The sequence below is a fragment of the Ambystoma mexicanum genome, chromosome 3p (assembly GCF_040938575.1).
Source record: "Ambystoma mexicanum isolate Mex_15411 chromosome 3p, UKY_AmexF1_1, whole genome shotgun sequence".
Taxonomy (NCBI): Eukaryota; Metazoa; Chordata; class Amphibia; order Caudata; family Ambystomatidae; genus Ambystoma; species Ambystoma mexicanum.
In genome coordinates, this window is record NC_090925.1 from 1,056,964,297 (window position 1) to 1,056,986,114 (window position 21,818).

A 21,818-nucleotide genomic window follows, 5' to 3' on the forward strand; every position below is an offset into this window, starting at 1 on the left:
CAGCAAATGCGCCAGATCTTTCATTCAGGAAAAGGGCGTTATGGCAGAACTTTGCAGCATAACCACTCCACGTACCAGTCTTCCTTCTCTTACAAGATCCCGTACTCATCAGGGGACCAGTACAGAAACCAGTCCCAGTCCTACAGGAGTTCGCAACGATGCCGTGGCTCCTCCTAATCTAGGGGCCAGTCTGGCAAACCGACATGACCAGCCCAGGGCCAAGCCCTCCCGCTTCAGCACTCTGGTGGGAGGACAACCGTCTAGGTTCGTCGACAAATGGGCACACATCACAACCAACAAATGGGTGCTATCCCTCCTCAAGCAGGACCACTTGCTGTAGTTTGAGGACTATCCATAGGACCTTCCTCCTGCACACAAATCAGAATCGTTGCAGCACCTCTTGCTACAGGAAGTACAATCTCTGCAGCTGAAGGGTGCAATGGAGAAGGTGCCAAAGGACAAACTAGCCACAGGAGTCTGTTCACGCTACTTCCTGGTAAGGAAAAGGATCACTGCAACAATTCTAATCTTATTTGGACGACTGCTTGGTGAGAGCCCCCTCCTGTCCACTGGCACAAGGCAACACAACCATCCAGTCTCTACAGCAGTTGGGTTTCTCCATCAACTTCCCAAAGTCGTGCCTGGTCCCATCGCAACAGGCACTCTGTCTCAGAGCAAGACTCGACACCCAAATCTGCACTGGCAGGCCCTCGGACGAAAGGGTGGCGGCTCTTCTGCTAAAGGTGCATGGTCTCGACGGTGTCCAGGTAACACCAGTCTGCAACTACAAATCCCTTCTGGGGATCTTATCATGCTTCCCGTTGATCACCGACTGCCGATTACACATGCGGCCGGTGCAGGAATTCCTCGATGCCCACCGGATCCAACCCTCAGGGTACTGGGAGGATCGCATTACCGTGACACTGGGTTTCAGGTGGAGCCTTGATCGGTGAGGGAACATCTGGTGCAGGGTGCCTCCTTCAGGTTGCCGGACCATCAGGCCACCACCACGACTATGCATCACTGTAGGGCTGGGGTGCCCACTGTCAAGACCAACACACCCAGAGGCCTTTGGTCGGAGGAGGAAAAGAGCCAGCACATCAACCTGCTGGAACTATGGACAATTTCCTGGTCCCTGAAGGGGAAGGTGGTGCAGATTTACACTGACAACACAACATCCATGTTTTATGTCTGTATTCAAGGAGTGAGATCCCACACATCTTTCAAGTGAGGCCCAAGCCCTGTGGCATTGGGGTCTACAGCACGACATGTTTCCCATCCCCTTTCATCTACCAGGGATTCAGAACACAGGCGGACTCCCTCAGCAAGGAGTTGCACTCGTGATACGAGTGGGAACTGCACAACGACCAGCTTCACCGGTTCTGTTGTTTCAGACGTGGGGCACTCGGAGATAGACCTTTTTGTCACCTATGACAAAAGTCTCTGCAAAACCTTTGCCAGCCGCTTCTCCCATCAGGAGAGCTTGGGGAACGCCTTTGCGTTTCCATGGGAAGGAAAGTCTCTGTATGAATTGCTCCCAATCCCTCTGGTGCCTCGAGTCCTACACACCTTCCGACTGCATCGGTGCAAACTGATATTAGTGGTCACTGCGTGGCTGAGACAGTTTTGGTACTACAGCGCAACTGACGAGAGGGCAAAGAGGATGAGCAAGTTACCCCTGCACCAATCGCTCCTGTCCAAGAATCGAGAGGGAGTGCTGCACCACGGCCCAGCCTCTCACTCCGACGGCCTGGCTCCTGTGTTCTCAGAGTTCGGGGCCCTGTCCCTTCCGCAAGATTGCCAGGATGTTCTGGCCGGGGTTAGGGCGCCATCCACCTTGTAGTGCTACAAGAGCAGATGGAGACGTTTTCAAGTATCGTGTACAAACCATCAACTGCAGCCTCAGACCTTCCGGCCTGAGGATCTGTTGCCTTATCTGTTGTCCCTGGCTCAGTCTGGCTTAACGCATGCTTCCATCAAGGTGCACCTGGCGACAATCTCCGGGTACAACCGTCTGCAGGGGTTCCATCCGTGTGGTCCCACCAGCTAGGGAAGGAGTACTTGCGTGGGCTGTTCTGGTCTTTTTTCACCTGTCTGTCGCCCCGGGCCTGCCTGAGAGCTAAATGTGCTACTCGCTAGGCTCATGAACAGCGTTCTGTAGGGTATTTTGTGGAGATTTGGGGCCTGACGGTATTTTATTACCGCCGAGAAATAACTTAGCAATAATCACTCTTTGTATTCAGATTTGGCCATGTGCAACAATAATACAATGGACATGCATTATTTCAGCACCCAGACCTGCATATTTGGTATACGTGGTTGGTGGTATTTTTGTGAGCATAATTCCCTTGTTTTATTTGTGGCCCCAATGTCCAGAATCCCTTATCTTCGCTTAGATTTTTCGTGTGATCACTAGAGAGACCTCAGACCTGCATTCTAGGGAAACCACAATTTCCAGGGATAGTGTTGGTGCGCCACCATGGGCAAACTCACTGACTTATTTACGACAGAGAGCTATATGTGGTAGTCTTGTGGTAATTTCCACTACCTTATATACGGTAGGGAGCTATGTTCAGAGAGTCTCTCTTCCCGTTGGCTCATGTACCTCCAACAAGTTATACTACAGTCACTCACAATTATTCATACTGATTCTGACATACACACATCTGTCTTAAAATGACCATTGCACTGTTTAAAAATCTCCCCACATCATTGGCATTGTAATGGTAAATAGAAAATAAACCACCCGTCTGTTTTTAAATATTTTCTGTATTATAAAATTTGCATTTAGACATAATCTCATTCTTTACAGCAATAAAAGGGAACAATCAAAGCATTTTCAATGACACACTGCAATTATAGTGGCGGAGAACAGAACTTAAATTGCAACATTAGCACTTGATTAAGACACGCACGGGACTTTCATTTTTCTAAACTGACTGCATACTTTCGTGCACACACACAGCTCCCCCAGTTAGGTAATTACCTTATCTGTTCAGATTCTTCTCTCTGTGAATGTGGCTCTCTTGGCGTAACTCCAATAAAAAGGAACGCTTGCCTTCTCAAGCCGGGGTCATTGCCTGGAATTCTCAGCTTTTTCAGATAGGACTGCCTCTGCCAGTGGAAAGGTAATTCTTTCAGCTTTCCCCAGTCTCGACTGCAGCAGGACACCCCCACAGCCAGGTCTTCTCCCCAGTAGTGCAGAAAGATGTCTGCCTGTCTTTTTCCCTGCTACTGCCCACTAAAACTTTCCTCTCAGCCCTCTTTATGACGTGTTCCAATGAAATCCATCATCTCTCATCCTCCTACTTTTAAACAATAGCTTCGCTTATACATTTGCAATTGTTGCAAATCTGACTTCCTTCCTCCTGCAGTTACTGTGCACAACAACACGGATAATCAGGCAGAGAAGAGAGGAAAAATCTGCACACTCATTTAACTGGTTTTCAAAGTATGCCTAATTCTGCAGTAGAGAACACATTTTATTAGTGAGTTATATTAAAATAAGGTTTTATTAGTCAGGTTAATGGTTAATATGTTAGCTGTTAATTTTCAAATGTGTCTCTAGCAATATAGGCATTTCAGGTGAAAAATAGTGTGCATTTTTAAATGAACACGTGTGCTTTTAACTGTAAAAATAGCTTTGCATCTTATATGTTAAAATCGTTTTTTGACTGAATAGTCTGTCTTTCCTTGTTAATCTGCTAACCCATATAGCAATGCACCGCACCCTTGTGGTGGTGCTGCAAAAAAAAAAATGCTACTTGTGCAGTAGTGCTGTAATGCTACTTGTGCAGTAGTGCTGTACTCTGTGCTGTAACATGTCAAATATCCTTACATATACCCTCCTTTTGTTTTTAGAACTTGGCTATAATCCAAGCCAATTCCTAAAAACAACTTGTTCTATTTTTTTTTTACAATATAGCAATCCAACAAAATGAATATTCATGTGCATCAATGAAAATTTGCAATTAACATTTCATCTGAGTCCATCAGTTCATAAAATGTTCCACATTTGCCTTCTCAGTGGAAGTGGCATTACTTTAAGTTTAAATTTTCCAAGTCAATTAAAAACAATGAAATAAAACAACTAACTAAAACAAATAAGTAATATAACAAGTTAAAATAAATAATTAAAATAATAAATACGTGGAACTTCATATGCCGGAACTTTTGCTTTGTCTCTTTTGGTATGTCCCGGCCAGCGATGTTATTCGGTTCATTCGAGTACTCTTTCATCTTGGCAATCTTGAATCCACAGTAGTCATCTCTTTTGGCATTCCGGTTATTTTGTCTTCACCTCCACCTGGAGGCAGGCATCTTTTGGTCTTCATCCAGGGGACTCCAGGACTCCATCGTCTCCCGTGGCCTCTGATCCCGGAACCTCCGATCAAATAATGTTAATCGTCTAAATCAAAATAGAAAATAAACAGATTAAGTACATAGCACAATACTAACTTCATCCTTTTGCCAAAAATAAAACATGCTTGGTAAAAATACTTCGTTTTTTTTTTTCTTTTTTCTGAAATTAAACACAAGTTAAAAGAAAACAAACACATATAAAACAGCATTCAATATTTAATACACTTTCTCTCTGCACACCAACCACGAGCTTCCGTTATATGTGCATTTATTTATTTATTTATTTATTTATTTATTTATATTATATATTTTCACATATATTACAGTGTTTATGTGCCATCATAACAATCAACTTTTTTTTAACTTCTTTGTCACTGCCTCCTGATCACACCCATTTATTTTCTCAAGGGACTCTATCCGTTTCCACATGCTCAAGCTGCCTGATCTCATGTCTGGGATGGCATGGTTTGATTTGATTTACATGGACAAACTGCTCTATTGCTGTTTCACCTTCATTTTTCAAAATTTTATACACTACAGGAGAGACTTTATCTATAATTCGGAATGGCCCCTGCCAGGCTGCCAGAAATTTAGAATTTTTCTGTTTACTTTTTCCAAAATGAAATTTGTACACCTGATCCCCTACATTGTATTCCTTTACTGATGTCTTTTTGTCATAATATGACTTAGCACTGTCAGCAGCTCTTTCCAGATTTCTCTGCACAAAAGCAAATGCGTGTTGCAAATGCCTCCTCAGTTCATCAATATATTCATGAACTGTGGATGCACTCACTAGAGTTTGCTCATGTGTTCTGTATAGTAGGTGTTGTGGTAACACCATTTTCCTACCTGTTAATACCTCATGGGGGCTAACACCTGTTGCTTTGGCAGGAGTCGACCTGATTGCCATCAGAACCAATGGTAAACGCAAATCCCAGCTGGAACCTGCTTCTGCCACAAATTTCTTTAAAATGTCCACAACAGACCTATTGCTTCTTTCAACTGTACCTGAAGACGCCGCCCGATATGCGATATGTAGTTTCCTTTTCACACCTAGTATTTGCCATACCTTACTCATTAGAGTACTTGTGAAATGACTTCCTCTGTCTGACTCAATTCTTTGTGGCAACCCAAACCTTGAGAACACATGGTTCACCAGCAATGTGGCTGCTGTTTGCGCACTACAATCTGGTGCGGGAATGCACTCAATCCACTTTGACATCAAACATACCACACTCAAAATATAGCGGTGTCCCCTGCTTGACCTTTTTAAAGGACCTACATAGTCTATTTGCAAATCTGACCATGGGAGAGTTAGGCCTCTTTTCATCAATGGTGCTCTATGCATTGGTGAAGCAGGTTTAAATTGGGCGCATACTAGACATCCTCTAGTATATAATTCCACATCTTGGGACATATGTGGCCAGTAAGCATAATCTTTTAGTATTTCTAATGTCTTTTGTGAACCTCTATGGCCTGCAGTTATGGCATCGTGTGCATGGTGTAGCATTAGTCCTCTGAATGAAAGGGGTACTACCCACTGTATTTGCCCTGTTATGGACTCTCTAATCATGAGTCCATCCTGTAATCTAATTCGTGTTTTGTTCTTTAATAACACCCTCAACTCTTCTTTTCCCATACAATCATTTTCTGTTAAAGGATTTTGTTCAGGATCTATCAAATGATTATAATAGATTCCCAAAATTTGATCATTCTTTTGTGCCTCAATCAAATCTTGGTCTGGCGTGTCATGACTCCACTGCACCACCGGTTGATCTACCTCCTTTGGTGCTTTAGAACGTGTGACTGCATCAATTTGTATTTCACCCATTAAATAATCAATAGGTAGTAATTCTCCCATCACAGCCCCAATCTTAGCCAGATGGTCTGCCTTATCATTTCCCTCCTTATCCTCTCCTGGTGTTTTTAAATGCCCACGAATTTTTCTCCAGTATATTGTTAAATTATTTTCTGACACCAATTTGTCTATGGCTTGTATCATTTTTCCATGTTTAAGTGGCTTTTTGTTGTATGTAACCATGCCTCTTGCTTTCCAACCAGGCAAATACTCCACAAAGCTATTCCGTGCATAGTCAGAATCAGTCACCAGGACAATTTCACTGAACTTTTTATCAACTGCAGTAGCAATTGCTTTATAGATGGCTGCCAATTCCGCCACCTGACTGCTCCTATCTCCAATCCTCATCCCTATACTAGGAACGCCTTCACATTTCAACCAGACATTTCCTATTCCTGCCACTAATTGTTTATTACTGTCATTTTCAATGTGAAAAGCACAACCATCCACATATACAGTTGGCAAATCCTTGCATGTTTTTTCATCAAAAGCTTTGTGTGGTGATTGTTCAAATTCCTGCAAACTAGCTTCCACTTCCATTTCATTTGGTATTTGTTCAGCTGCACAGTCATGTAAGTCAGCTAACCCTTGAGCAATTGGGCTCTTTTTATTTTGTCCATATCTTACTTCTACGGGAAAACCTTGTAATGCCAGCGTCCATGAAGTGATTCTGGATTGCGCTAGATTGCCTGATCTAATTCTTTTACTCTCTAAAAATTGCAAAGGTTGATGATTTGTCTCAATAATCACCTTTTCTCCCTGAACAATGGGGCGGAAATGTTGTAGCGCCCACACAGTGGTTAATAGGGCCTTTTCGCATTCATTAAATTTCATTTCAACTTGGGAAAATGCCTTACTTGCATATGCAATGGTTTTGTGATTCAAATCGTGTTTTTGTGATAACACTGCTGACATACAATGTTCAGAAAAGCCTATTTCTATAAAGAAATCCCTGTTCTTTATGGGGTATGCTAAACATGGTGCCTTTACAAGACATTCCTTCAATCTAGCCACTGCATCAGACTGCTCTCTTTCCCATCTCCAGGGAGTATTTAGTTTAAGCAGTTTAGTCAATGGTTGAGTGATTTCTGCATAATTCTCAATGAACTTTCTGTTATAGCCTGTCATCCCTAATAAACTTTTTACTCCTTTCACATTTTTAGGATCTTTTAATCTTTGTATGGCCTCTATTTTCTTCCTTTGTGGATTTAGCCCATGTTCAGTCACTTCATGCCCTAGAAAGTTCACTTTTTTCTTGCACCATTGTGCTTTTTGCAAAGATACTTTGGCGCCTGCTTTCTGCAATTGGCCAAGCACATGTCTTATTTCATCAAAATGGCTTTTAAGGTTTTCATTTTTTATCAAGACATCATCCACATAAACTATTGTCCCTCTTTCCGCTGCATCCGGCATGGCCTTTCTCAAAAATATGCCAAATTCACTCCCACTATTGATGTACCCGAACGGAGCTCTAAGCCAGGCATATTGAGTCCTGTCAAATGTAAAGGAAAATAGGTGTTGTATCTCCTCTGCCAATGGCACACACCAATATCCAGATGTGAGATCTAACGTGGTAAATACATTTGAACCATGTATCTGAGCTAGGCCCTGATCAATGAATGGTAGTGGCCATCTAGATACTGGTACTCTTTTATTTAACTCTCTTAAGTCTGCACACAGCCGCCATTGACCATTTGGCTTTAACACACCTAAAATAGGCGTATTGGATGTGCTATGAATGGGCCTAATTATTCCCCGTGATTCCAAATTTTGAATAATCTCTGCCAATGATTCTAAACATGCCAGCGGTAGTCTATACTGGCGTACAAACACTGGATTTCTGCTACAACCTTCTGGTAGTGTGGCCACATGTAAATCAGTTAAACCACAATCATAAGCATCTTTTGCAAATACATCCTTAAACTCCATAAATATTTCCCTCAGAGTGCGTCGATCCTCATCGCTGTTACATGCATCCGCTAAGGAGATCTGCTCTTCTACCATTCTGGAAAATTCTGGAAACTCTTCTGGTAAAGGAATCTCAGCGCTTTCCTCTAACTGTGTGGCTGTGTCTTTTTGTAGAGCTGCCACTTTCAAATATTTTGGCATATCAGCTTCCACTTCAATGGGCTGATTTCCTGTTTCATTTTCATTTAAATTAAATATTATGCAATCCTCTTGATGGCAGCACACTGTCTCATTTGAATCATAAGGATACACAGAATGAATTTTAAACATTCCTTTGGGCTGAGAGTCCAGGTGTTCTGGCAACTCGCCCTTGGCATCTACATATTTTTCAGGAATATTCCCAATCACCATGTTATTTAAATCTGCCGTATAATGTGATTTTTGTATGGCCATTCCTAATGGGGAGTTTTCCTCTAAATGAATATCCTGACAACCTTTATTATTCACCATGATTTTTACAGATCCCTCACCAATGTCTACCAATGGAATGTATTCATAATCCAGGCCTTGCTGTTTTATGGATTCATTCAGGCATACAAATGCATCAGAGCCTTTCATCTGCTGTCCATTTTTGCATTTCAGTGTTATTGCAAACTGTTTTGTAAATGCAGGAACAATAGTATTTTTCCTCATCTGTAATTCGACTGCATAAGGAACTAGTTGTGCACAATGATAAGCCCTTCTTTTGTCTTCAAATTCAGGCGCCGGCCCACCTAGGCGTGACCATATTTTTTGATTAAGGAAATCTAACACCATACACATTCTGTGCATGATGTCATTGCCCATGTAAAATTCATTTTGTGCTCCACTCACTATCCATACATTATGGTAAATTGCTTTCTGCCCAATGCTAATTTTAAGCATGCATCTGCCTGTAATTCGGTTTTCAAAGTTTGGACTGTCCAACCCAGAAACATATTGGTTTTTAATCCTAAATTTCGGGATTTCTTCCCTCTCCATAATTTTTTGCAACAATTTCTCATTAATGAAACTCCTTTCATGTTCAAGCGCTAAAGTGGCTTTTATTGTTTTAAGATAATCATTTATACCAGCGTGAACCCATGGTTGCTCATCTTCCATGTGTATCTCTGCCAGAGTGGTAATGTGTTTTTCTGAATCTGTTTTAGGAACAATATTCTGTTTGCATGTATTCTCTTTTAAATAGAAACGTAATGTGTGTTCGTCTATGGCAGTCTGCCAATCTTTCCTTGGGTCCAAGTATATTTGTACAGGTAGTTTTTCATTGTCGCCCTGATCTTTGTCTTGACACCTTAATATAACAGTGACACTAGGTATGCAGCTATTCTGTAGATATACCTCCACAGCATCCTTTGTTTTGGCAACGGTGTGACATTCTTTTATATTGCTGTTTTGTGATTTTAGTTTCTTAGGCCTCAATGGTTTTTTGGTTAAGGACCACAGCACTCCATTCACCCCATCTATGAGAGGAGACAATCTTTTCAGGCAATCTGTCCCCATCAGAAATGGAATTTCACTAATAGATGTGATCAATACCTCTTGTTTCATTCTGTGCTTTCCTATTTTTATGTCAACCTCAGTTACACCTATGATGGGCACCTCCTCCCCATTAAAGTTATGCACTGGGCCTTTATTTGCCTTCACTGTGATCTGACTCTGTGGAGGCCTCCCTTCATTGATACTCTTTACCAGCTCCTTGGACATAATTGTGGCCTGTGCGCCAGTGTCAATCATAGCAAAGGTGTGGCATTTTTCTTCTACAGTGATGGGTGCATAATATCTGTCCTCAACTTCCTCTAATACACATAAGAAATGTGAATTCTTACTGATTTCAGGGCTCACCTTTCTCAGGCCTTTTTCACTTTTGGCTAAGCATATTGGTAAATGAAAAGACATTTTTCCCTCCTTTTTACCCATTTCTGTGCGAGATATTTTATTCATTTCTCCATGTTCAGAGGTTTTTTGGAGTGTGGCCACCGTTCGCCCATCCATCTGGGTAACATCAGAGACCACATTACAACCTTCCAACTGAACATGTGTCACAACATCATTCAGCAATTTGTCATTTTTTAATTCTGTGCATTTGTGATCATTTAGTGTAATACCAGCCCTTTCAGCCTCTTCAAAAATATGTGGCTCAAAGAATTTTTCAGGTGATTGACTTGTACCCTCCTTGTGAGTATTTCCTTTTTCTGTCTGTGTTTGGTAATTGTTTTGCTTGCCCAGGGAAGGAGCTATGGCATCCCCACTTACTCCCTGTTCACTGGTATTCCCCATGCATGAGTCAATTTTCTTAAATCTGTCCCTTTGTTCTTTTGGAATTCCTAATGTTTCTTTTTCATTTGTGCAAACCTTTACTGTTTTATTTAGCTCTAAGTTAAACCGTACCTCTTTTTTAGAAGTATTTGCACTTTCTGTCACAATTTCATTTACTGGTACTTTCATTTTTAATCCATTAGACATCTCAGAGTCGTTATGCAAAATTATATCAGAGCAATCTGTCATTTTGACACTGCAGTTATCATGAGTACTTAGTCACTTTTCGGAAGCCCCCCGGTCATTGCTATGGCCATCAGCCCCCTCTTTGGAAGGTTGTTTTTGCGCTGTATAGAGCTTTCCTATTTGCTCAGCTAACATTTTCACTTGGGCCTCAAGGCATTGGAACCTTTCCACCTCTCTAGGATCCTCTTTCTGTGGCCTAGGTCGATATTGGTTGTTTTCCCCCTGATTGGATCTATTCTGATACCTCTCAGGTGATTGATACCGGTTGGGATGGTTTCTGAACTCTTGATTCATTTGTGGAGGGGAGCGGGTTGCACCCATCCTTTGATTATAATCCCCTGGTGGGGAATCATTGTACTGGCGTGGACTGTAGTTCACGTTTTGCCTCATGTCCTGTCTCTCAGATTGTGGGTACTGGCCCCTATGTTGATTTCCATTATCAGTAAATCGATCCACATATCGGGGCCTATCCTGATTACCATATATCATGGTGCTGGGATCAAATCTGCTCTGTGTCCCCAATGACTGGTAGGGACCATCATTTCTTTGATCTTGATTTTGTCTCTGGTTATTGTTCATACCTGCCATATCAGACCGGTATCTTACCCGGGGTCTATCTCCTAAATATCTAGGGCTGATGTAGCTCTCTCTATTACTAGGATCATGTGATTGGAACATTGGTACAGTAAATGGCGATCTTTGTTGATTACCCCTTTGTTCAGGTGTCACATTATTTTTACCTTGGCTTTGAGCAGACTCAAGGGACATTTTGGCTGACCTGATTTCCATTACTGTGGCTGAGGGTTCTTTAGATTTAGGCCTAGTATCTTTCATTTTATCACTTTCTCTACCCTGACAATAGAGTACCTCATATAGCTTGGTGCTTTGATGTACAATCCATTCAAGGGACTTGTCACGGTCAAATTCACGGACCAATTGGGATATAATGTCTTTCTGTAGCCCATAGAAGTATGCGGTTTTAAACTCATTGGAATTTGAGTCAAAAGATACATCAAAGCGAGAGAATGCTCTTTTTAAGTCTTGTAAAAATTGGCGAGGTGATGTATTAGGTCCAGCAGTAATAGTGTACGCAACTTTCTTTGCCTCCTGCAATGACTGAAAAGGAGAAAAATGGCGCCTAATTTCTTTTTCAAACTCCAGCCATGTCATATTCTGCTGTTCATTTAATCCCCTTATGATGCTGGCCGTCGGGGCATCTAAAGTTAAATGAAAATATTGTCTGTACTGTTCCTTAGGTATCTGGAGCGCTTTAAAAATGTCATGCACCGCTTCTAAGTGATCCTCAATGCAGCATTCACCTCCCTTTTTAAATGGTTTGATCAGGGCTTTAATGGATTTCATTATTTTTATGGGGCTACTTGTTGCAATGCATGGAATTGCACTATTTTGTGATTCAATCCTGTTTTCAGGTGTATGAGATTGGTGGCTGCCCCCAATGGGAGTATCAAATCCCCCAAGGGCGCTGCAACCAAGTTCAGTCACCGGCCCAGTCACTGGGGCACTAGCTCTTTGGGCAGAGCTAGAATTCACCTCCACTCCATTGAATGTGGTACCCTGCCGCCTCTCCTGTGACCTGGGAATGCACATTTGCTGTTCTAAGTCTTTACACTTTTTAAGGAGTCTGTTGGCTTCATCATGCAAATAATTATTTTCATCACTCATTTTATTAATTGCCTCCTGCATATCGCACATTTGCATTTGGCATTCATTGAACTCTTTATTTCTCTTGTCTCTTTCTTGAATCATTTTAATCATTTCTTGTTCTACACTCTGGAGATCACCTTCTTTTTCGCAATGTTCTTTTTGTAAAATCTGCATTTCTGAAACAACCTCATCTTTATCCTGCCTAATGTGATCCACTAAGGCTTTTAAGTGTGTCAATTCTTGCTCACTATCTTCAAATTGTTTCTTGCTTTTGGATAACTGAGTATCAAAGTCTCTGCATTTTAATTGCATGTCTTTTTGGCATACATCCAATTCTGCTCTCAACATTTCCTGATTTTTACTTGCCCCATCTAATTCAGTCTTTAACCTGTTAATTAGCTGAGTATCATTCTCTTGCATTCGCAGTGACTTGTTTAAAATAAACCATATTTTGCCGCATAGCCGTATTAAACAGTCTTTCTCTGCACTTTTATCGGCTGCATTCAATAATCTTGTAAGGCAGACCTGAATTATGCTGCCTTCTGCAAAAATATTGTCTAGTTTTTCTTTCTGCACCTCACCCTGAATGCGGTTACTCCATTCTAAGGTACTGTTCGAAGACCAATTCCCATGTGCAAATAACTTTGCCTCTAAATATTGCACTAGATCTGAGAATGTGGTTTCCCTTTGTGACATTCTGAAATTCGTTTTTAGTGGCACACTGCTATTATAAAATGGGTTCCCTTTAATGTGCAAATGGCAGTGTGAGACACGCTTGCCACGCCCAGTAGGTACTCTATGATCACTTTCCCGGCCTGCAACGCACCATAAATATGTAGGGTATTTTGTGGAGATTTGGGGCCTGACGGTATTTTATTACCGCCGAGAAATAACTTAGCAATAATCACTCTTTGTATTCAGATTTGGCCATGTGCAACAATAATACAATGGACATGCATTATTTCAGCACCCAGACCTGCATATTTGGTATACGTGGTTGGTGGTATTTTTGTGAGCATAATTCCCTTGTTTTATTTGTGGCCCCAATGTCCAGAATCCCTTATCTTCGCTTAGATTTTTCGTGTGATCACTAGAGAGACCTCAGACCTGCATTCTAGGGAAACCACAATTTCCAGGGATAGTGTTGGTGCGCCACCATGGGCAAACTCACTGACTTATTTACGACAGAGAGCTATATGTGGTAGTCTTGTGGTAATTTCCACTACCTTATATACGGTAGGGAGCTATGTTCAGAGAGTCTCTCTTCCCGTTGGCTCATGTACCTCCAACAAGTTATACTACAGTCACTCACAATTATTCATACTGATTCTGACATACACACATCTGTCTTAAAATGACCATTGCACTGTTTAAAAATCTCCCCACATCATTGGCATTGTAATGGTAAATAGAAAATAAACCACCCGTCTGTTTTTAAATATTTTCTGTATTATAAAATTTGCATTTAGACATAATCTCATTCTTTACAGCAATAAAAGGGAACAATCAAAGCATTTTCAATGACACACTGCAATTATAGTGGCGGAGAACAGAACTTAAATTGCAACATTAGCACTTGATTAAGACACGCACGGGACTTTCATTTTTCTAAACTGACTGCATACTTTCGTGCACACACACAGCTCCCCCAGTTAGGTAATTACCTTATCTGTTCAGATTCTTCTCTCTGTGAATGTGGCTCTCTTGGCGTAACTCCAATAAAAAGGAACGCTTGCCTTCTCAAGCCGGGGTCATTGCCTGGAATTCTCAGCTTTTTCAGATAGGACTGCCTCTGCCAGTGGAAAGGTAATTCTTTCAGCTTTCCCCAGTCTCGACTGCAGCAGGACACCCCCACAGCCAGGTCTTCTCCCCAGTAGTGCAGAAAGATGTCTGCCTGTCTTTTTCCCTGCTACTGCCCACTAAAACTTTCCTCTCAGCCCTCTTTATGACGTGTTCCAATGAAATCCATCATCTCTCATCCTCCTACTTTTAAACAATAGCTTCGCTTATACATTTGCAATTGTTGCAAATCTGACTTCCTTCCTCCTGCAGTTACTGTGCACAACAACACGGATAATCAGGCAGAGAAGAGAGGAAAAATCTGCACACTCATTTAACTGGTTTTCAAAGTATGCCTAATTCTGCAGTAGAGAACACATTTTATTAGTGAGTTATATTAAAATAAGGTTTTATTAGTCAGGTTAATGGTTAATATGTTAGCTGTTAATTTTCAAATGTGTCTCTAGCAATATAGGCATTTCAGGTGAAAAATAGTGTGCATTTTTAAATGAACACGTGTGCTTTTAACTGTAAAAATAGCTTTGCATCTTATATGTTAAAATCGTTTTTTGACTGAATAGTCTGTCTTTCCTTGTTAATCTGCTAACCCATATAGCAATGCACCGCACCCTTGTGGTGGTGCTGCAAAAAAAAAAATGCTACTTGTGCAGTAGTGCTGTAATGCTACTTGTGCAGTAGTGCTGTACTCTGTGCTGTAACATGTCAAATATCCTTACAGTTCTTGGTGGCCATAGCTTTGGCCAGACGAGTGGGTGAAATCCCTCAAAACCGCCCTTTTTGAAGTTTATGCATAAGGTGCCATCTTTCCATCTCAATCAGCAGGTGGTTTTGCCTGTATTCTTTGGCACAGCATCTCCAGCGGAACGAGCCTTGCGCACAATGGAGGTGGCGCATGCGCTCAAGTACTATGTGAAATGTACTAAGTCATTCTGTACAACGGACCAACTGTCTGTTTCATGTGGACCGTCTAACCCCGGAAAGGCTCTCTCAAAGCCCTCCATTTAAAAATGGATTGCAGCTTGTATCTCATTCTGCCATCAACAGGCCGTCAGGATGCTTCCCGGCAGGCCCAGGGTGCACTCCACCAGGGCAGTAGCTGCAATCACTGCCTTCCTCTCTGGAATTCCGTTGCCTGACATCTGCAGTGCAGCCACCTGGAGATCGGTGCATACATTCACCAAGTGCTACTGTGTCAACAGAATCCGCAGAAGTCTAGAGTCGGCCAGTCTGTTCTGCAGAACCTAGTGGTAAGTTAAGCTGGGAGCTTGCCTCCGCCCATATGTATTGTTATAATACTGCTTTGTAATCTATTAACGGTTACCGGTCATTTGGCCGAAAAAAAAAGGTCGACAGGACAACTGGTCGACACAATTTGGTCGAAAGACAAATGGTCGAATTATTTTTTTTTGGGTAGTTTCACATTTTTTTTGGGGGGCGGGGTCCACCCCCAGCCCCCTTTTTTTTGCTTAAAAACCCTTTTTTTCCTAAGCGAAAACCTGAAAAATATATATAAAGATAAAAAAAAAATTCGACCATTTGTCGACCAATTTTCTGTTGACCAAATGACCGGACAGCCTATTAACAGCATGTGAATCTATGAAAGATACAATGCTGGAGCAGGAATAAGTTACTTACCTGTAACTCCGGTCCTCCAGCCTTGGGGTCTTTCATAGATTCACGTGCAACCCTCCCACCTACCCCGCATTGCTAGTCTTTTGGCTCTTACTGTCACTCACGTGCGCTTGCCAAATCTGAAGATGGCTGACAGGGGAGGAGTTAAGGGTGATGTCCCTTTGGCTGTGGGCAGAATGACCCAAAATGACTAGTAGAGCACAAAAGTGACTGATAGTTTTCAGTCGAACTTTAAACTGCTTGGTTACTGAGTATTCCCAACCTGACGGGGAATATTCACAGCATGTGAATCTATGAAAGATACCAATGCTGGAGAACCGCAGTTACAGATAAGTAACTTATTCCTTCTTGTTAACCAAATGATTGAACTACCTGCTTTTTCCACTGCCTCATGCCTCAAAAAAAGAGCGGCGGCTCCATGGGTTGGACCCGAAGGAGGAGCGGAATTATTATGTGGCCATAACAGGAGTTTTTCATGGAGACTATTCATTTTATAGCTTTCACTCGGGCAAGGTTGGGTGGTTAGGTTACAAGCAGACATGACATTGAATTGTGTTGTGCATAGCTGAGTGCAAAGAGAAAGCTGGAAAGGATGTTCCGTTGGAGTTGCAAGCGCACTATCCTGGAGAGGTAGCCACTTCCTCGGCTCTGCCAAGAAGAACACCTTTGAGACACATTTGCCAGGCCTCCACACGGTGCGTCTCTATACATTTGTACAAACTCGTTTAGATTTGTTGACAGGCAGGCATGTTTTAGAAAGTGTCTTGGTTTAGCCCTTTCAGCATGCCACTGGTTGCTGTACTGCTTTGGGAGTTTATCCAATTGAAGAATCGGTGGGAGGATGCAATCCACTTAAGGAAACATGTCTTCCCAGTAATGTGCTGTCTACGGATTTTTCTCCCACAGATTCCTGATCGCCCTCCCATCCTTCCCTGCTTCTGAAATCTCTTGTGAATGAGTAAAAAGGAGTTTTTTTAAAAAACAAAAATGTTGTGGATCCTCGCCAAAACGGAGGACGAGTCAAGGTTGTCTCCAGGTTTGGTCTCTTTCCATAAGAAACCTATCCCCTTGGCTGCTGATCACAGGAGGGTGGGGGCAAGGTGGGAAACTGAGTTAGGGGGGGTATAGTGCATGCTATTTGGAGTACCGACACCCTGCCCATAGTCTGGAAGCACAGGAAGGTAATTGTTGAGCTGCACTAGGCCCACTGAGATTTTCCCAGAACAGCTGGCACTGGAGTATATCTTTCCAGGTGAGGAATCTGTGGAGGAGAATCCATAGAAAACATTTAGTAGCAAGTACTTTTTCCTTCTACTTTCAACCTTCTCTAAAAACATTTGTTGCTCTTTCTTAGTATTCTGTGATATAGAAAAGGTACCTTATGCTGGATGAGTCTATGAAGTTGAAAAGGTACCAGCCTGGACACCATGCCACTCTTACAGTAAACATTTATAATGGGAATACATGAATCCACACTCTTAGAAGCCCAAGACCTTTCCTGCGTATAAATGTATTGACCACGTCCCTCTACTGCTGTCCTATCCCTGTGTGTTGGCTGTTTTCAGGTACTCTGAACCGTATTGAAGTATGGTGTATGTGTGTGTTCCTGCCCAGGTAATGCAATTCAAGAACAGAAGGAAACGGTAGACTAGGAAGTCTGCACTAAGTATTGTTCTCTCCTGTCGCATTCGTCTGGCAAAAGCCCTATCCACGGACAATAGTTTGTCGTACTTTGTACATGTTCATATAATACTTTGTAACATTTCACTATAACCTGGGAACAAATCCTTTCATTTAATGTGTGTAAGTGACCAACTGAAGCTCACATAAACCTTTGAAAATGGTTCTGGTAGGCCGAACTCTGATCTCTCACAGGTAGACCTTGATTTGCTCACGATCTGTTTTGTGAATTCTTTCTCCTCTTTTTTATGTAGTTTATCTCCACAATAAATGCCTTAATGGCTGCAGCAACACAGCAACAAAAAACGTGCTAGTTTTGGAACTTGTGAGTTTTGCATTTCGTCATAATAGGTTGAATTGCTTTTTGTGCCAACCACTGGGTCATTTGACTTCCTCTCTTGATGCTATCACAAAGCACTAGAGTACCTTTAACTGCATGCGTATGTCAACCTACTTTATTTCTTAACGCCCAGTTTAGAGTCCCAGGCTGCAGTCTATTGCTTTTCTTCAGGAGTGATGATTGTTATTTAATATCATACTCTAAGCAAACAAAGGTGTTTATTCAGCAGTAGTTTAGTTTACGGGGTAGGTATCCATTTATTCTTTTCAAGCTTCTCTCTTGTTCTGAGAGAGTCGAGAGAAACATGAAGCTACAAGAGAAATTGTATCTTTCTGCTTTAAACTAGAGGTAGAATATTCCGGAACTCCATTTGATGCCTGTAGCTTTAGTAAAATCTTCGATGTGTGCCTTTTTATATTGGTTAGCACCAACGTCTGTGCCCTACAATGTGCCCCAAACCACCTTATTTCCTCAGTTGATTTTGTTTGTACCCTTCCTTTGGCAGTTCCAAGATCATGCTGTATGTAGAAAAGATGATATTCCGGGCATGCCTTAAGGCATTTTAAACCAAGATTGTTCAGGTGATACATCAGGTGGCCTCTTCTTGGTAGGCTTGTAGTAGTGTCATGTGTTGAAAATCTCCCCAGGCAGAACTCTTTCAGTTCTCTATTGTGGATGTGGTATGATAAACCTTTCCAAGTCAGTATTGCTCCTGCCGCGGGTCCTCTGGTTGTGCTGACTTCAGTATATCTTTCAAACGTTAGAAGCACAGTAAGACTGCTGGGTTAGAAAGGTATACATGTATAAAGGCATTAACGATTAACTGTTGCAAGGCTGTCCTAGAGTGACAGGAACCCTCCGTACCCAGTCGACATAGCTTTTTCAAATTTAAACAAACAATATGGTAATTCTCTGAGCCAATCACTAGATGGAGAAAGCCACAGAATGATTGATTATTGCTGGGTAAATAAGTAATGGTTGTGGTTTGTGTGCGCGCATGTATCCATGTATAAACCACTTGGAATATGTATTTTTGCATATTTTAGCATTGTCTACAATTAGGCGTGATGATTAATGGCCAAAGAAAAACATAATCAAATGCTCAAGTTTGTCCACTTCCCACAAAGATCAACTGTTTGAACTATTGAAGGATACAATTTGCCTTTGCCTGCAATTAGAAATGTTTTTCTAACCTGCCTTTCGTTTTAGATGAGTTATGTTCCAGACCTTACAATGGAAGACAGTGTTCACTACTTTAGAAGGTTCTTTTTGGTGGTCGGTTAGCTAGCACACTGGGTAACGCTCCATATCCCTGTGCCTTTGTAGATCTGTGTGCATTAGCTTATTAACTTGGAAGGATGGCGGAGTCAGAGTTTGTGGAAATTTACAAAGACAAAGGAAGTCCAAAGAAAGATCTGTCAACACGGCCAGGTGTTCCACCTCACTAAGGCCATGGTTTGCCCAGTTCAGTGTAACTACATATTGTATGGGATATAATGATAATGGAATTTGTTACTTTCTCAAGCCCCGGCTTGAGAAGCTGCTTATGTATACAGCTTTTGCTGCAGATCTTTTAAGGTACATTTCTTGAGGTTTGATCATTTGTTATCCTGAGGCTTGAGGATTTTCTGTACACGCATCGGGGTTTGGCAAGACTCGGAGATCCATGGCCTACAGTAAAAGATTGGGCTAGACAGATGGTTTTTGCAGCCCTTCAGGACGTTTTCCTGGTTTTCGACTTTCCATGGAATGGTAGGCCAGCATACATAAGTCTATATACTGCATGAACAGTGAGGGTTTGTTGTTTCCATCACGTAAACCAAATTGCCACCCTGCATTGGCATGCACTTCAACTCAAAAGCCCTCTTGTATTTCTGGTGGAAACGAAGAATTTAGCAACAGTTGGCTACATCATCTTGCAGCCTTTCCCAGGTAAAACCTTTGCCACCAAACGCAATCCCACTTGTATAGACCCTAAAAGTTTGGGAGCTCTGGAAGAGTGGAATGTTCCTATAAGGTTATTTTGCATACTTTTAAAGCTTGTTTGTTTGTTTATTACATTTATAAGGCGCACCAGACCCGGGAGTAGCAGGGCGCAACAAGGATATGCGAAGCTTGCAAAAGTTGCATAATGTACAGGCCATATATGAGTAGTCACATTACACAGCTTGAACTGCCATTCCAGGAGCACAAGAAAGACATATGTATTTGTGTCTAATCTTTGCACGAAGCAGAATTTGGATGGATGCATAAATAAGTCTCATGATCAGTGTTTCAGCTTCCAGCATTTTGTTTGCAGTGCAGACTACAACTCTGACTTTTGTTGCTTTTGGGACTGCTTTAAGGGAGTTACTGTGAGATATGAATATTGCTTGAACTAAGCTAATCAAAGTCTTCCTGAACTCCTCCTTCTGTGATTTAAATTGTTTTATTTGTAATGGAATGGGTATTTGTATACCGCTTTTCACCATTGGTATGGTCTGAACCCGCTGTAGGTTGAGCGTTCTTGATTGTTAGAGGTCCAAGTATGGGAATATTTTATCAGTTATCGAATGCGTGTGTGCATTTTAGCCAATACTAATGTAGTTGAGGGTGGCCAAGTCCCTGCTAGTCACCCATGTTGAGCAGGCATGTGAGGGGGTGCAGAGCAAGTATGGAGAGTATGCAAGAGATAATGTCTGCAGCTAGACTGAATTTTATGGTGGGGGATAGCTGCATTCTAATTAATGACAGAGGTTCTGCAAGTTCTGTGACGCAGACATTATGTGTACAGCTATCCTGAAAATCAGTCATGAGGGATAGCTGCTTTCTAGTGGTTGAGGTGTTGTGCAAAGTATATGAAAGCTGCGCACTCTAATGGATGAGGTGTTGCGCTGTGTGTATTGAGTGGTGTTTGTAAAGTTAGTTGGCATGGTATATGCAAGTGTTCAATTAGCAAACAATTAGCAAACAATCTAGCGCTGCAAATGAGATTTACAGATGGATGCAGTGTAAGGCGAAGTTCAAAATCACAGCTAGATGCAATACAGGCTAAGTTCAAAATCTCAGCTCAAAACAATGTGATATAGGCCAAGTTCAACATCACAGCTAGATGCAATACAGGCTAAATTCAGAGTCATAGCTAAATGCAGTATAAGGCTAACTACTGCCGTGTAATGTCTGCATTGAGAAGCAAAGCAAGGTATTTTGATGTCTTTGGTCACCTGAAATGTGGCATGGTAGTAAGCATGGGTTTATGAACTAAAAAACAGTAGCTCGGACTGTGGGAAGAGTTTTACTTACAATGTTGCTGGTAGGTTGTGTCTCCTGGCGTTTGGTCTCATGAGCGAACAGAGGCATACATAGGGTAGGAGCTGCCCTTTGCCGTAGCCCTTAGCTGGCTACCCTGTGACTGCTTCAGAAGATGGCTTTCTGGTCATGTGTGCCTACACACAGACCAATGGGGAATCTGGGGAGGGATGTGGAGGAAGGTACAACAAATAGAGAGGAAAGCGAAGGAGGGAGGAAATGCATGCACACAAAACAAAAAAATACAGCATTCAACAAACGCTGTTAACCAGTACTTACCAGCTGCAGGGGCTTTGGGCAAATGCATTGTAAGAGAAACTGGCCTAGAATTCCATTCTTGAAAGACACCACCTTTTTATATATATGAACGATTAATGTTTAGTGGTAATCTGCACTCATCTATCCCTCCTTTTCCACAGTAATTTGAAATTTCAAAATGAACCACAACTGTTTTCCCAGAAGGAATGCTTTATATTGTGCACTTAAAGTAATAATTGCATTCATACACTACCGCCCCAAGACTTCACGTTCTTTTTGTGCAATCGCATACCAGCTTTTCTGAAGCACTTCACAGGGGCCTTTTGTCAATTTAATCAGATTTTTTGCAGGATTTCTGTAAACCCGCCTCTAGCAGCCTACCAGGGTAATAAGATTGTGTCTGCTTCTTATGCTTTGTGCTTATGGAAAATTCCAGTTTAAGTTCTTTCTGTTCAATAGAAAATGTGTTCATGAGATTTTCTTTGT

At 41.9% G+C, this 21,818-nt stretch overlaps 1 protein-coding gene across 2 annotated transcripts in view; it reads left to right on the forward strand.

The window, feature by feature from the left end:
* CPEB4 (cytoplasmic polyadenylation element binding protein 4) overlaps positions 1–21,818 on the forward strand; it is a 714,680-nt gene that overhangs the window by 686,613 nt on the left and 6,249 nt on the right. The gene's annotated exons all lie outside the window — the stretch shown is intronic.